Genomic DNA, 15,550 nt, shown 5'->3' with positions numbered 1-15,550 from the left:
ATTCCTCTGGAACGTGGTGTGAATCTATTTAAGTGAGCTTTCGTTTTGGCTTTGGGTTCTTGTCAAATGCTAGCAGTTTCTTGGTTTAATATCTACTAACGTTTTCTCAGGCCTCTTGCCTCTTTAGTCTTTACGTGTGTTACACCTAATTTGAAATTGAGAGTTTGGTTAATTACTCTGCATGATTATTTCCCTGAAGCACAGGGGAGCTCTGTTTACCAATTTTGTCCTTCTTGTTCATACTGTTACAGTGCCTATGGCTCATCTCAACTTTAAAGCAATCACCCTCCTTACCCATATTTTGAACTCTTATTTTCTGGCCTGATTCTGTGCCCACCCTCCCCACAATTACAAAATGCCCAAGAAATATGACCCTGTTTTATGTATGTTTATAGTAATATGTGATCTTCATATCCACCAAGTCTTCTGCAGTTACCAGAAACAACAGTGTCATATCTGGAAAAGTATTTCTTTTACTGTTGTTTTTCAATAGCTGTAGACATTTTAATAAAAGTTTCTTCTCAGCTTTTCTCTGGTGTGTGTCAGGAGAAAAGTACAGTAACAGAGAATAGGGCATCACAGTGGCACAGCTGTCTGCATACTATCCAGTTCATTGAGCTAGAGAGTTCCCTGAAAAGGGAGCGTTCTCAGCCAATCTACCCTTAAAAAGACACCCAGGGTGGCAAGCCCAGATCTTTGGGGCTCGCAGGTACCATTTCCTTATAGTTAGTATTCTAATTATTCTCTGGCATCATGGCAAACAGGATCAAATCTAATGGTCTAAGGAAATGTAACAATGCCCAGTATCAGATGGGATGCGCTGAAGCCTCCTACTCAGTAAAAGTGGGAAAGCCGGCAGGTGTTCATGACCAGAGGCCAACCCACGTGGTCTCCGAGCCTTTGTGCTTGTGACTTCTGAGACACGGCAGTGACGTGGTCTCTCCAAGGACTCACAACCTACTTATAAGCCATTCCAAGAGCACGGAGCACAGAGGCGTATGGAAATTCCACTCTCAAGCTTAATATATGAAATGCAAAATGAATTTTTCATATTGGGCTTTTCAAAATTGGAAAAATTCCAGCTTCCCCTCCACTAGTGTGCCTTTTGGAGTGAGTGCACTTTAAAGCAGCCGGAGGAGGGAACGACTGTGACGTAAGCAGAGTGATGTTTGCAAGTGAGAGCTGTATGAGAGGTGATGATGATTGTGGAAATTCTGGTTGTCGAATTGAACAAAGAGTCATCGCTGAAGGAAAAAAATACCCAGAAACACGTTGTTAATACTCTCTCAGACTGGGGCGCAGAGAACAGTGCTGTAGATTGAGCGGAAAATAAATAGAGAGAAAAATGCCAAATTCAAGGGACACGTAACCAAGAGGAGCGGGGGGTTGCCAGGAGCAGGGGGAGAGCACATAACCAGCGTCTGATGCATTTCCTTAAGTATCAGTGTGTTTGCAAATCGCTCCATTGCATCTTAGCAGAATCTAATCTGAGTAACGAAAAGCTGACTAGCAAACATAGTTGGATGAATTCCCTCAGTACTCCTGAAATATAACAGAGCGAGGGACAGTGTAATGAAAAACAATGGAGAGAATAGCTCAGAGCTTAACTTATGATCAGTGTTCATTACAACAAATGACACTTTCACTGCAGAGTTACCATAAAGATTATTGAGTCTTACATAATGTGGTTCCCCTCTGAATAGACTCCAGAAGAGCTTAGCCTGTGAACGGGAGGGCTGAAGCAAGAGGAGGACCGGAGGCGTATTCAGTACCAGTATGCATTCATTTTTCCTAATGGTGCTGGTGAGCCGCCCATTCAGAACCCTGGACAGAGCAAAAGAGGTGGAACCTTCTTGCAGGAAGACCCTCCATGATCATCTTTGTCATTGACTAACGTGGTTATATGATCAATTCAGTGAAGACCAGGCTCAGAAAGTGACTAAACTTGTTGGTAGTTTTATAGCCAAGGTCCTCACCTTATGTTCTCTGACATTTGCAATTTTTCTCCATTATACAAATGATAACATTTAAGAAAATAACGCAAGAGGGAGGGGTTATGGGGATATATGTATACGTATAGCTGATTCACCTTGTTATACAGCAGAAACTAACGCAACATTGTAAAGCAGTTATACTCCAACAAAGATGTATAAAAAAAAAGAAAAAGAAAAAGAGAAGAACTCTTTGGAAAGAAACTGTGTTTTGTGCAAAACTTAGGGCACACAGCCATAAGGCATTTTGTAACTCTGTGTCTTCAGCCGAGTTTGGAATGGACAAGCCCAGTTCAGAGCTCATTGTGTGTAAAAGCCGTGTTGAATAAGCATGTGTTTGGTACCTGCTAAGCGCTTTATCTTATTTCATCCTCCTAATGACCCTATGAGGTATGTACTGTTATTACTATCCATCCCATTTTCCGGGTGAGAAAGCATGCTCAGAGAGGTTAAGTTCTCCAGGGTTACCCAGCTGCCACTTATCATAGACGAACCTCAGAACCAGGTCTAATAGTCTGCCAGACATTTTAACTTCCTTGCAGGTGCTGAGCATAGAGAATCAATCTGTCTGTCTGTCTGTCTGTCTCTCTCTCTCTCTCTCTCTCTGTCTCTCTCTCTCTCTCTCTCTCTCTCTCTCTCCAGGCTGGATTTTGAAATTGGACAAATCAAGGCTTGGACCTTTCCTTTCCCATTTGTTATGAGATCCTGCAAAGGTGACCTAACTTCTCTTAACAGTGGTTGTAATGAAAAAAAAAGTTCATGTTTAATGTGTGGCCAGACGCAGTGGTAGGCTTCTTACGTCCTTCCCCCATTCATTGCTCACAGTTGTAAGCAGTGTAGGTCCGATTATAATTTCCGCTTTACAGATTGAAAAACTGAGGCTTAGCGTAAGTATCCCAGACTGCACAGCTGAGAGTCTGCCCAGAATCCTTTCATTCAGCCAGTACTCAAGAGTCATACCAGCCTTGCTCCTTGTGGGCAGTTTCAAAGTCAGCTCTGTAAAGTGTCCCCATTAGAGCGTTAGCCAGAGGCAAAGGTGGCAGCCCTGTGACCTGAGAGATACAAGCAGAGCAAGGGAACTCAAAAGTGGTAGCAGGTGAGAGGCTGTGTCATTGCAGGGAATAGAGCACTGGTATTTGAGAACAAGTCAACAGCCGTCAAAAGGATCATGACAACACCTGTGGGAGCGCAAAAGCAGACAAGCCTTTGGATCCCACCCGTTCTTTCGGTTTCCATTGACTTTTTCTGAGTTTGGGGGAAAAAATACCTCGACAAGGAATGGAGAAAGTAACGACAGCCCTGATGTGGCAGCAGATTTCATATTTGTCCCCTGTCTCTCGTACACATTGTCTTCTCCTTTATAAAAGCCTGACTGTGCTGTTCCCCCCTCGTGGCCACCTGCAGCGAGCTTCTGTAGACCTCCATGGAGGCAGGGGCGGGGATGGAGCAGGGTGAAGGGCCTGAGCCTGGATTTAGTGTTTGCCACTTTGAAAGGCGCACTGCTGGGCGAGGACGCCTGGCTTGCCTGGAATGTGGCAAAACTCGTGAGTGCACGTGGTCTAGAGCTGCTTCTGCTGAGCCCCAGCCTGGGTGGTGCCCTCTGGCCGGCTGCCAGCGGAGCTTCTTTGGCTCTTAAAGTTGTTTTTAGGGGGCTTCCCTGGTGGCGCAGTGGTTGGGAGTCCGCCTGCCGATGCAGGGGACACGGGTTCGTGCCCCGGTCTGGGAAGATCCCACGTGCCGCGGAGTGGCTGGGCCCGTGAGCCATGGCCGCTGAGCCTGCACGTCCGGAGCCTGTGCTCCGCAACACGCGAGGCCACAACAGTGAGAGGCCTGCCTACCGCAAAAAACAAAACAAACAAACAAACAAAAAGTTGTTTTTAGGTTTCCTTGCTTTGGGGAAGGAGGGCCTGACTATACTTTTCTCCAGCCAAGTTCATGGGCTTTAGGAGGTATATGTGTTGGCCTGAAGACCTTTCCAGGCTCATATTCAGAACTACTACAAACAGTTAAACATATTGGAAGACTCTCTAGGTAAGTGGGATTACTTTTTAAAAATATTACATAATTTTATATACATATGTAAGTATATATGTTTTACACATATATAAAATATATACATATATAAAATGTATATATAAATATATATCCATCCTTTTTCTAAAGCATTAAAAGTAACCATGTGGCAAGAAAGGGTCCATCAGCTTCCAAAATGCCCTTCATCTGAGTATAAGATCGCTCGATTTCACCATTTTCAAATGGTCTCTATCTGTGTTGTGCAACATGCTAACTGCTAACAACTCTTATTTTAACAAATTTATTTATTAATTAATTAATTTTTGGCTGTGTCGGGTCTTCATTTCTGTGCGAGGGCTTTCTCTAGTTGCGGCGAGCGGGGGCTACTCTTCATCGCGGTGCGTAGGCCTCTCACTGTCGCGGCCTCTCTTGTTACACAGCACAAACTGCAGACGCGCAGGCTCAGTAGTTGTGGCTCACGGGCATAGTTGCTCCGCGGCATGTGGGGTCTTCCCAGACCAGGGCTCGAACCCGTGTCCCCTGCACTGGCAGGCAGATTCTCAACCACTGCGCCACCAGGGAAGCCAGCTAACAACTCTTGAGCCCTTGAATTACACAGCCTGTCTGATTGGGATGTGCTATCAGAGTTTTCAAATACGCACCAGATTTCAAAGACACTTAGTACAAAAAAAAAATTATTAAATTTATGATATTAAATCATTTATCTTTAGATTAAGGATAAGATAGACCATTCATCATGTTGATATGGATTACACATTGAAATGGTATTTTGGATCTGTTGGGTTTAAATTAGATATATTACTAAAATTGATTTCATCTATTTCTTTTCACTTTTTTAACGTGGCTACTAGAAAGTTTAAAGTTAACTTGGTGTATCTCCTATTTTGGACAGAACTATACATATGTGAAAGTAGAGAATACGTCTCTACCAAGTGGAAGGACTAATATGTGTTTAAAAATAAAACTTTAAGAAAAGCTTCCTGAAATATTTATGAGAGGAGAGATGAACCTGCTGCAGGTATTCAGCAGACTGACTAAGAGGGGCTTGTTTTACCATTCCAGGCAAAATATGTTGGACAGAAATCTTCTTGGTTAATAGCTATCCGGGGGGGGAGTGGGTTGGAGGGACATATTTTTCCATGAGAAGACAGGTCAGTTTGAGTCATTTGTTACAGAACATGGTTTGTGAATATTGGACATAACTGTTGTGCACACGTTCCCTTTGTGATTTTTCACCCAAGTGTCATCACGTGGCCACATCGTGACCACAGCCTCTTGATGTAGATACTGTGTGTTCCGTTCCAGAGCGCGCGCCGCACTCCCCGGCGATAGAGCAAGTATCGCGATAAAACGAGGCCCGCGACATTTCTGGTTTCTCAGTGCGTATAAAAGTCACGTTGACATTATAATGTGCAATCGCCTTATGGCTAAAATAGTGTCCCTTCCTTAATTAAATAGTTATACTGCTGGCCCCGATTAACTTGCTGGATGCAGGGTTGCCGCAACCCTTCCATCTGTAAAAAAGGCAGCTTCTGCGAAGTGGGATGCGACGAGGCCCGCCTGTACCGGAAACGGAGGCAGAAGAGCAGCCTCAGGCGGGATCGCACAGAAACCCCGGGCCTCTGGCATCTCTACCTCACGCTTCTGCTTCTGCCTCACTTCCGCCGTCTGTGTTTAGGGCTAACGCCTTCCAGGAGTGTTGCGCGGGTGAGACTCGTAAAGGGAAGGCTTGCGATTCTTGGATGAAAAGGCCTGTTGTGACAAGCTCTTCTCTCTCCACCCACGGCCCCAGCTTTGCTCTGAGTCTGCAAGACCCGTTGGGGGCATCAGAAGCTAAAGCTGGAGCCCAAGAGAGAGTCCTATCCTCCCCTCAGATTCCCGGGATGCCCACTCAGATTCAGGGCTGATGCACGGAATCCTCCAGTAGATCGTCTTTAACATTCAAGCGGAAACCACAGACATCTTAATTTTTAACCTTTTGGCACTTGAAAACCATAAATTTCTCTGAGACTCTTAAGAATCTGATTTAACAACAACAACAAAAAACTAGGAGGAACTAGATGAGATATATTAAATCTGCTGAGCATATCAGGGCTAATTTTTTTTTAATAAATCTATTTTATTTTATTTTTTAAATTTTTGGCTGCGTTGAGTCTTTGTTGCTGCGTGCGGGCTTTCTCTAGTTGCGGCGAGCAGGGGCTGCTCTTCCCTGCGGTGCGCAGACTTCTCATTGCGGTGGCTTCTCTTATTGCAGAGCACAGGCTCTAGGCACGCGGGCTCAGTAGTTGCGGCTCACGGGCTCTAGAGCGCAGGCTCAGTGGTTGTGGCACATGGGCTCAGCTGCTCCGCGGCATGTGGGATCTTCCCGGACCAGGGCTTGAACCTGTGTCCCCCGCATTGGCAGGTGGATTCTTAACCACTGCGCCACCATGGAAGTCCCAAAGGTATTTTTTTTTAAACCCTCCATTCCTTTTTGGAATACGTTTTTCCCCAAAACTCAGAAACATGACAGTGAAACTAAAGGAAGATTGGGATCCGTAGGCCCTTGTACTCTTGAGCTCTCCTAGATGTTTTTCTCCATTATTTTCTTGACAGTTGTTGGGCTTATTCCCAAGTACCACTTTGTTTCTTTGCACGCAAAAGCCTGGCTCCTCCTCTACTGCCAGCCTCTCCTTACTGCTAGTCAGTAGTTTACATATTGCAATCAGGAATGGAGGGAAAGCACAGATCAACTGGATATGCCGTGTTCCAGGGCTGGTGGGGTTTGGCACTTGAGAGAGAGCCCAGCTTAGGTGAGGGAATTCGGCTTTGCTGGGGAAACGGCAAAAGGCAATGACTAGAATTGACTTGTAGGTGCTGCTTCCTGAGGTCCACCTGGCGAGAGCCTCATGGCTAAAGCGCCGCGTGGATGCATCCACCCGTAGGTAGGTGGATGTTTTCTGGTTTTGATTCCTAAGGTTAGTTTTTTAAAAATCTCTTTGCTGTAGACGTAGAACTTAACCTCACAGAAAATCCATGGACAGGGACGAGAGGCAAGTCGTACAGCGCTGTCTAGAATCTCAGGCGTCATGCTGTAAGCTAACCCGAACGTAGGAGGAACCTTGGAGATGTGAGGTTTCATTTAACATGATTTTGCTTAAGGGTAAATGAGTTCATTTAAGCGGAGTGCTATACAAGTTTCCTATGTAAAGCGTGCAGGTTCCATTCAGATGCCCAGCTGTGACCAGGTTGAAGCCATTGCTCGTGGTGTTTGATCTAAACAGGTTCTTGTGCCTTCTGATTGAGTGTCCATTCAGGGAGCGAGGTAGGGGGTGGGTGGCAGCATACACTGCCTGTCTAGGGAGACACAGATTACCCAGTCAACGGATTAGTTCCAAAGCCTTCTGCATCCTGATTCAGTGCCATCTGCCACGCACTCTGCAATCTGTAGGCTAGCACCTAAAGAGCCGTCTCGCTTTCCATCGGCCTGACCGTGAGTCACCTGCCATGGTCACATCATCCAGTCACCTGGGCTGAGAGAAACTGAGAGGGGAAGATGGCCCCGGGAGCAGGGAGTCCAAATTAATAGCCACAAAGAGGAAGAGGAAGAGGACGAGTAATAATACCTCTAGACATGCTCTTACCATCTGTCCGCATCTGAAAAACAAAAGAAAGACAAAGAAGAGCCTTCCCTGTTGAGACTCTAGTATTCCAGTTCTGTGACACCGGCTCTGTATTTGTAACATCATTTATATCTAGAACCACAGGACAGATGTGCACCCCTGCATGGTGTCTTTCGTTCAGGCTCAAATGAGCACATACAGAAAACGCCACGGAAGCTTCCCGTGGAAATGCTGTTGTATAGGGTGTGCTACCTGAGTTTGGCTATTATGATCACTAGCTTAATAACTTAAAAGGTCGTTAACGCTGAGCCTTTCCTCAAGGAACCACGTGTGGCCAGGAAAACACCTATCTTTCCATAATAAAAATCCATTCTGATGTTTAATTTGTCCAAAGGAAAGGAAGAAAACCCCAGTGTTTTTATAATGTTCATTTTAACTTAATTCTCTCTCGTAGGCTGTTCCTGTGTTCAGCTAGTTATTACTAATATCAAACGATGGTTAATATTCAGTAAAACCCACTGTACTGTAGAGGAGTTTAATGGCAACCCCTGGTCACACAGTACTTTGAAAGAGAATCTCCCCAGGAGGCAAACGGACTGGGCTCCCAAGCTGGCACCATGATGCATTTACTGCTCACCCTTTCAGCCTCAAAACCCCTGCAGAAACTGGGGAAAACACATAAGAAACTGATGTAGGACCAGAATTTTGTAACAGAGGATAACTGCCCCTAAAGAGTAGAAGACTTGCCTTGGCCTTCACATTTTTTTCCAGTGGACAGCTCTAAATGGGAAGCATGTCTGTCATCGCTTGATGAGTACGGAATTGAGGAATGAATCAGGACATGTTCCTTGGCTAAGACACTCTTTCAGTCCACCAGTAAATGTTTATTAGGTGACTCGTGTGTGGCAGGCACTGGAGGAACAAAAGGATTAAGACAGTCCCTGCTTCAGAGGCGCTAATGATCTAGCTGGGAGGATACTTGCGTAGTTGGATATTTCAGTACATTCTAGTAAGTACAGTGATGTATGTTTTCATTCAGTCAGTCAACAAACGTTCATCATGTGCCCACGGCATGCCGGTCGGAGAGGATACTCAAGAAGACAGACAAGGTTCCTGCTCTCTCGGAGTTCATCTTCCATTCAGGGAGGTGGCAAACAACAAGTAATCAAAATAATTTTATGTGACTGTGGGTGGGAAGGAAGTGAATGTGGTTAAAGAGAGAGAATGTGGGCAAAAAAGACCTCTGTTAGGAACTGACGTTTGAAGTAGACCAGAGTGATGCATCAGTCAGGACTCAGCATTCCTTGGATTGCAAGAAACAGGAAGCGTAAGAGGAATGGAGATGATTTATTTTATGCTTCTAATAATCCAGCAGTACAGTAGACTTCAGGCATGGCATGATCAAGGGCTCAATGTCACTGGACTCCATTTCTCTCCACCTTTCAGTTCTGCTTCGTCTGCTGGTTTGTGTTCCAGGCAGGCTCTCTTCACAGAGCTCACCATGGCTGGCAGCAGACCTGGGCTCCCAATTCAACTGAAACAGAAAAGAAAGGACTTTTCTTCCCAGCAGTGTGCGCTGAGGTCCTAGGTCTTTCTCTGGTTGGCGCAGGTTGGCTACAGGCTCATGTATGAACCAGTTTCCGCACCCAGAGTAAAGGGAGAGGTTTGAGACTGAGTTGTTCTGACACCAAAGTTGGGACAGCATAGCCATTCACATCCAAGATATTGAAGCTGTCTCTGTCCATTCCCTCACCTGTGAAATGGGGATAGGAAGAGTGCCTATCTCAGGGAGAGCTGGAGAAGAACGTTCAGGCAGAGGGAGGAGCAAGTACAAACCTCAGAAGTGGGCAGGGGCCTGATTTGTTTGCCTGTGTGCTAGAGATTGGGAACATGGAGAGTAGTGGCCGAAGAGCGGAGAGAACTGGCCGGCGGCTGGACCGTGCCGGAGCGGGCCAGCCTTTGAAGGGTTGTGGTGGCGTCACGTTTATTTTCTCTGCTTCCACTTAGAGACGGCGTCCTATCGGGGCGTCCACAGAACTCCCAGCTGGGTCCTCACCGCCTTTCTCTGGGTAGTGCATAGGTGCCCACTGCTGGCATCTACCCCACTGTTCGAGTCGCTGATCAAAACCACGCTCTTCTGATGGGCAGGGTCTCCAGCTTGGCTTCCAGCCAAGTCCGGCTGGCCTGAGTTGTGCTGGCGTTATTTGGGGTAACTTCCCATGTTTCTGCTTTGGTTCATTTTGTGTTGACGCTATCATTTAACACCTGGAGGGCGATCTTACTGTCTTTAAGTTCAGGTTTTCGGGTGGTGCTGCACTCTCGCCCTGACCGTCCTGTCTCTCCAGCCAAGTCCGTATTGGCAGGATATGAAATTTAAAGTGGGTTGTATGAAATGGACAAAAGCAATAATTTGTGATTTCTGCAGTATTAACATCCAGCTGTCCATGTTAACGAATCCATTAGATAATTACTGTTCAGCTTGTGAGAGCCAGATTCAAGTTAGTGAATTTTAATCATTGTGTTTTCTTAGGAATAATCTTTGGAGGGATTAAATGCACATATAGAAATACTTTCTCCCTTCCTTGTCTCTATAAGTAGGTTTGTATATCTGTGTGTATGCTACAAACACATAGACACATACATGGTTGGATGTCTCTTTTTCAATCTCCACATACTATATCCCAAAATAATTCTTGTCATAAAAAATATTCCCCAATACTTCATGTCTGAAGTCTATTAAGGAAGTAGCTTGTTTAGAAAACTTACCAATGCCCTTCCTCTTGTTTCCTTTGCTTTTTAGTTTATTCTGTAAATTGCAACATTTAGCACTTTGCAGTTTAATTTAAAAGGATTACCTATTCTCTTAAATGCTTAAGCAGGGAAGCGAGTTGCAGTCATTGATTTTTCTCTGCATGTATTCTGTGAAAGCTGTATTTGCTCCTTCCCCAGGGAGCATACCCCCTGAACTGCGTGCTTGCTGGTGACAGCTCAGACCTCTGATACATAACCGAAGACCTTGCCTAATATCCTTGCTCCTGCTCGGGGAATTTTTATTAAGTAAAAGCATCATTAGAGTAGACAGGATGATGAAGTTTAATGAGCATCTTTTGTGCATGAGATTGTTAGTTTTGCTCTGCCAGAATCTTGCTTTCTCCCCTCCGTGGGGCGGAGAGCGAGTCTAGAACGTATGGGGTATTTTAAAATCTGCCTTACATTTTTGTATAGCTTAGTATCTGTCCTAAGCCAGCTACAGATTCCTTTTGACTGTCTATACAGATGCTGTTTACCACATGTATGTGGATAATTTCTTCTTAACACTGTGTGTTGGGGACAGAGAACGGTGACGGTTATAACGGAGGCGAATGTAAAAGACACATCCTGGTGTTAGTGAATTTCACGGAACCACCTCTTGGAGGTCTGATCTCAAAAAATCACTGCCTTTTGAATGAATGAGACTGCTCATGGGAATATGGTAACTGTTCTTTTTTTTTTTTTTTTTCTTTAAGACTCAGCAATTCATGTGCTAAGGTTCTGTCACCAGCCCCTCAGAAGCTGCTAGATGGGATAAGTAAAGATACTGCAAATGCTTATTAATAATCTAGGCTTCACACTTTGTCCACAGATTCATTTGAGGAGATTTTAAATTGAGCATCCTACCATAAGATTACAGATTAGACACAAAGTGATTTCTCTCCGTTATTGTCACCGGCCATATACTTAGATTTTTCAAATTGGTTCTTTTCTTGGTCTGTATAAGGACTTTCCATGGAAACACCCAAAACAACAGGAGGGAGGCATATGACATGAGCAAATGACTTAAGAACAGCATATTGCACCTCTCATATACCTGGCATTCTGAAACATAATATTTACATAGCACACAATGTGTTTCCAGCAGCTGCCTTGAGTATGCAGAATACAAAAGAAGTGAAGTCCGCAAGTCCCCGCCCTCAGGAAAATGGTAGGCTGTTGAAGAGGACGGAACTGAGAAATCCAGAAAGATGGGAGACAAGACAACTTCGAGCCTAAAGAGTTTGAACTTTGGAGCTGTTGCCTGGGTTTGATCCAGACCTTTTGCTAAGCCTCAGTTCCTTCATTTGCAAAGATAATAAGATAATAAGATAAATCCAACTACCTTGGCTTGTTGTGACAGTGAACGCTGATTGCATGGTTACTATTCACCAGGTGCCCTGATCCAGGTGCTCTACTGGTACTTGGAAATACCAGCCGAGAGCAGAAATCACTTTGTATCTTATGAAGGACTTAATGACGAAATCCCAATAAACCCTCTAGTATTTGGCGAAGGCGGAAATTGGACCGGGGCGGGCGGCAGGGCAGAGAGAGCTGTGAAAGGCCGAAAGATGTGGCTGCGATCTGGGCTACAGAGAGGGTGGAGGCTGGGCGTTTCAGGCAGTAGCAACACAGACCAGCAAAACACAGAGACCGGAGGGATCCTGGCTGACGGGAAAGACTAATCCCAGGCCTTAGATTGATTTAGTGTTAAAAAATTTCGCAGATCGCCTGCAAGGTAGACGGTATACAGATATGACCGTTTTCCAGTGAAGATAACAGAGGTTCTGGAAAGCTATGGGACTCTAAGTTTACTTAGCTAATAGGTGGCAAAACTCACACTCTGCCCACGTTTCCTACAGTCCACGCGGCCGTCCTCCAGACCAGCCTTTCTGCGCTCGGATGGTGAGCGAACAGGGGGAGATGAAGGTGGGTTAGTTAGGCGTTACACGGCATGTTCTGTGGTTGCTCTCTGATCCGGTGGGTAGCGGACGCTGTTTTCCATGCGTAAACCGAGGAGAGAGAATTCCGTCAGTCACGTGTAGGACGCATTGGAGGAAGGAAGGAATCGGTATCAAGGAGACCAAGAAGAGGGAATTCCCTGGCATTCCAGTGGTTGGCACTTGGCACTGTCACTGCCGGGCCCGGTGTTCGATCCCTGGTTGGGGAAGTGAGATCCCACAATCCCCCAAGCCACACGGTGCGGCCGGAAAAAAAAAAAAAAAAGACCAAGAAGGGACCTGTTATAATAATCTAATGGCCATGTGGTATAGGCCTATTTTAGGGTAGAAGAAAAAGAATGAATAAAATCATAAGATGATGGAAAAAAGAGCAAGTACCGTAAAGCAGCTTGTTAATCCACTGAGTCACAAACCTTTTGAGAAGCTGATGAAAGCTGTGTTCGCCTCCTGCTGAAAAATGCACATACAGCTTTGCTTGGAGCTCAGATCCTACCCTGGCCCCGGGCTGAGACTGAAGAAAGAGGCAGGTGCCAAAAAGACTTCATCTTGTTGATCCTGGAGGTCTGGAGACTTCAGAGGGACAGACCTGAGGAACTGGGCTCGGGAACTATTGCATGCATTTGGTTGGCTACAATAGCGAAATGTCCTAGTGGGAATTAGGCATAGCAGGGGTTGAAGATGGTGGTGACTTGGAGGGCTCCTATTCAGAGATGATCACGGAAGCTACAAAATCAGATGCTCTTTCTAGGGAAGAGGATAGAGAGAGCTAAAAGCAAAACCCACAAGGGCTGCAGAATTGTTTGGAGAAAGAATAAGTACCAAGATAGTGCATTGGAGCCAAGGGAGGAGGTTTTTCAAGAAGGAAAGCCATGGTCCCCAGTGGTCTTCATTACTGCAGCCATGAAGAGGTGTGAAGGTCTGCAAGAGACCCTTGGATCCAACAGAAACAGTAAGACTCAAATGGATTTTTTTTTCCCAAAATGCAGATGGCCGTATTAAATAAAATGCACCTATCAGCAGTAGAAAAGCGTACATATCGTACTACTCAATATAGTGTTTGTTGAGAAATTCGCTCTGATTCTGGTGGGCTGGAATTGTTTGCTGTACCATCTCAGGTGTCATCAGGCAGGGTGTTGAGTTGCGTGGAGTTTCAGGGGGCCAGTGCACAGGCAGCTTGGATAGGATGCCTCTCAAATGACCAGTCTGGTGACCTCTGCCGTCCGTGGCATCATTTCATGATGATTTCTCCAGAGCTGGTCTTTGGCTGGGATTCTGCAGATGGCAGCTCAGGGCAGGGCCCGCTCCCACAGGGACGAGAACGAGAGCCCTTGTGAGCCGAGTGACGGTGCCTCTTTCCTCTCCCACAGCACAGAGCATCTGCAGGTATCTCACCTTGGAGGAATCCCTTCAGCAACAGAAGCCTGTTCATCAGGCACCTGAACGTAATTGATCCTGTCCTGTCACTTTAGATGGTTCTCTGTTCATTTTTCTGCCCTCCTCGAACATCTCCCAGTTATCCTCTATAGACCTCAGATTTCAGGGGACAGAAGATTTTCCAAGACCCTGTGCCACAGCTTCCCTCCATATACTGAGTGGATCACTTGACCCACCAGCGGCTGTGGCCTATCAGTGACCGTGAGCCGGGTTCTTCTGTCAGTGCTCTCAAGCCGGCATGGTCAGATTTCAGTGCCCACCAGGAACCTCCCCGAGAAAGGATCTCCCCACAGGCTCATGGGGGCAAAGTCGATCCCAGCTGTGCTCTGTGCATGCGCAGAGCCAGGGTCTGAGAAGCAGGCGGAACTGGCCAGCATCGCCTGAGCCGCGGGCCTTCGTGAGGGGCTGAAGGAGCAGCTGCTGCCCTGGAACACTTGCTCTGAAACCCCTGCTCTGAGCCTGCGCACACAGGACCTTGTCCATGTCTGATTACTCTCCCTCCACAAGCCCTGCAAGGTAGCAGTGTCCATCATTTTGCAGATGAGGACATCAGACTGTGACAGAAGTCAGTCACCTTCTCAATGTCACATGTCCTTTGGGGCAGACAGGGTGCAGGAATGCAGAGGCGAGTGAAGCCCCAGGTCTGTTCTCCAGAATCCCCTGTGCAGGACGCCAGGGCTCCTGTAGGGCGGGATGGGTACTGTCTGAGCAGAGCACTGAGGGGATGTGCTCATCCAGAAAGCACCTTGTGCCACGGTCTGAAGGGTAGTTGGGACTCTTCCAAGGTCGAAGAGGTGGAAGGTACGTCACGAGAGGAGAGTATGGGTGATCACAGGGACGGAAATCCATCCTAAAGGCTGTGGGCTGTGTTGATCTATCCTGTTTTCCACTTTCACTATTTTATGATGCTTTGGCATCTTGGGGGTCTTGCTGCCTGGGGAGACTCCCAAGCTAGCTCATCCCTAGAGGAGCAAACAACTCATCTGTTAGCGCATCTTTTCGTATCCAAGCCAACCAACCCCGAACCCCTATCCTAACTACCTCTTTTCTCTGACTCACGTGCACCAAGCCAATATTCCCTATGACCCAGAGCCAGGTACTGGATAACTAGAGATCACCTCTTTAGCCCTGGGCTCTGAAATTTTAATCACATCATTCACTTCTAAACTCACTCGTACCCTGCCTCACCCCTTCCTTTTTGTGAAACCACTATAAAGGCTCTGGGCTTTGCTCTCTCCTGAGCGCCTCTGCCTCCTAACCAGCCCCTGTGCTTCCCCGTGTGGCCCTGCACACAGCTACATGTAACAGAATGCTTTCAAAGGCACAGACCTCTCCGTCTCCTCCCTGTCACCTCTATGCATTAAATCCTGGGGACATCTCAAGCATGGGCCATGACTCTTAGCTTCAGAGTATGGAGAGAGCCAGTCCCTTTCTGTCTCATTGTGGCCAAGAGGGGGCAGTTGGCCTGCCCATTTCCTCTCCCTCTAGTGGAAACAGCACCCGTTTTTCCTTGGGGACACTCCTTTGCGCCCTCTCTGCAACTTAGTTTTTAACTTTTCCTTCTTTTCAGTGAATTATTACCCCAGAATTTTTTTTTTCCCCTGCTGAAATTAAGCAAAATCCTCACAGACAGCCCCAGAGAGGCTCACTTACTGTATCGGTTCCCTATAGCTACTGTTAACAAATGACTGTGATCGTTTTTTGTTTTTTTTTTAACATTTTATATTGGAGTATAGCC

At 46.2% G+C, this 15,550-nt stretch overlaps 1 protein-coding gene across 7 annotated transcripts in view; it reads left to right on the top strand.

Annotated features, from left to right (window-relative positions):
• The window catches only part of RSU1 (Ras suppressor protein 1), a 363,740-nt gene that overhangs the window by 182,752 nt on the left and 165,438 nt on the right, over positions 1–15,550 (top strand). The window contains exon 9 of one of the 7 annotated variants that reach the window (XR_004525412.2): positions 11,523–15,550. This exon is cut by the window's right edge and continues 2,801 nt beyond it. The exons of the other annotated variants lie outside the window; for them this stretch is intronic. The gene's annotated coding sequence lies outside the window, so the exon portion shown is untranslated. The remainder of the gene's footprint in view (positions 1–11,522) is intronic. 7 annotated transcript variants of the gene reach the window in all.

Source organism: Tursiops truncatus, chromosome 2 (genome assembly GCF_011762595.2).
Source record: "Tursiops truncatus isolate mTurTru1 chromosome 2, mTurTru1.mat.Y, whole genome shotgun sequence".
Taxonomy (NCBI): Eukaryota; Metazoa; Chordata; class Mammalia; order Artiodactyla; family Delphinidae; genus Tursiops; species Tursiops truncatus.
Note: the sequence above shows the minus strand (reverse complement) of the source record. Positions and strands in the feature narration are given on the sequence as shown.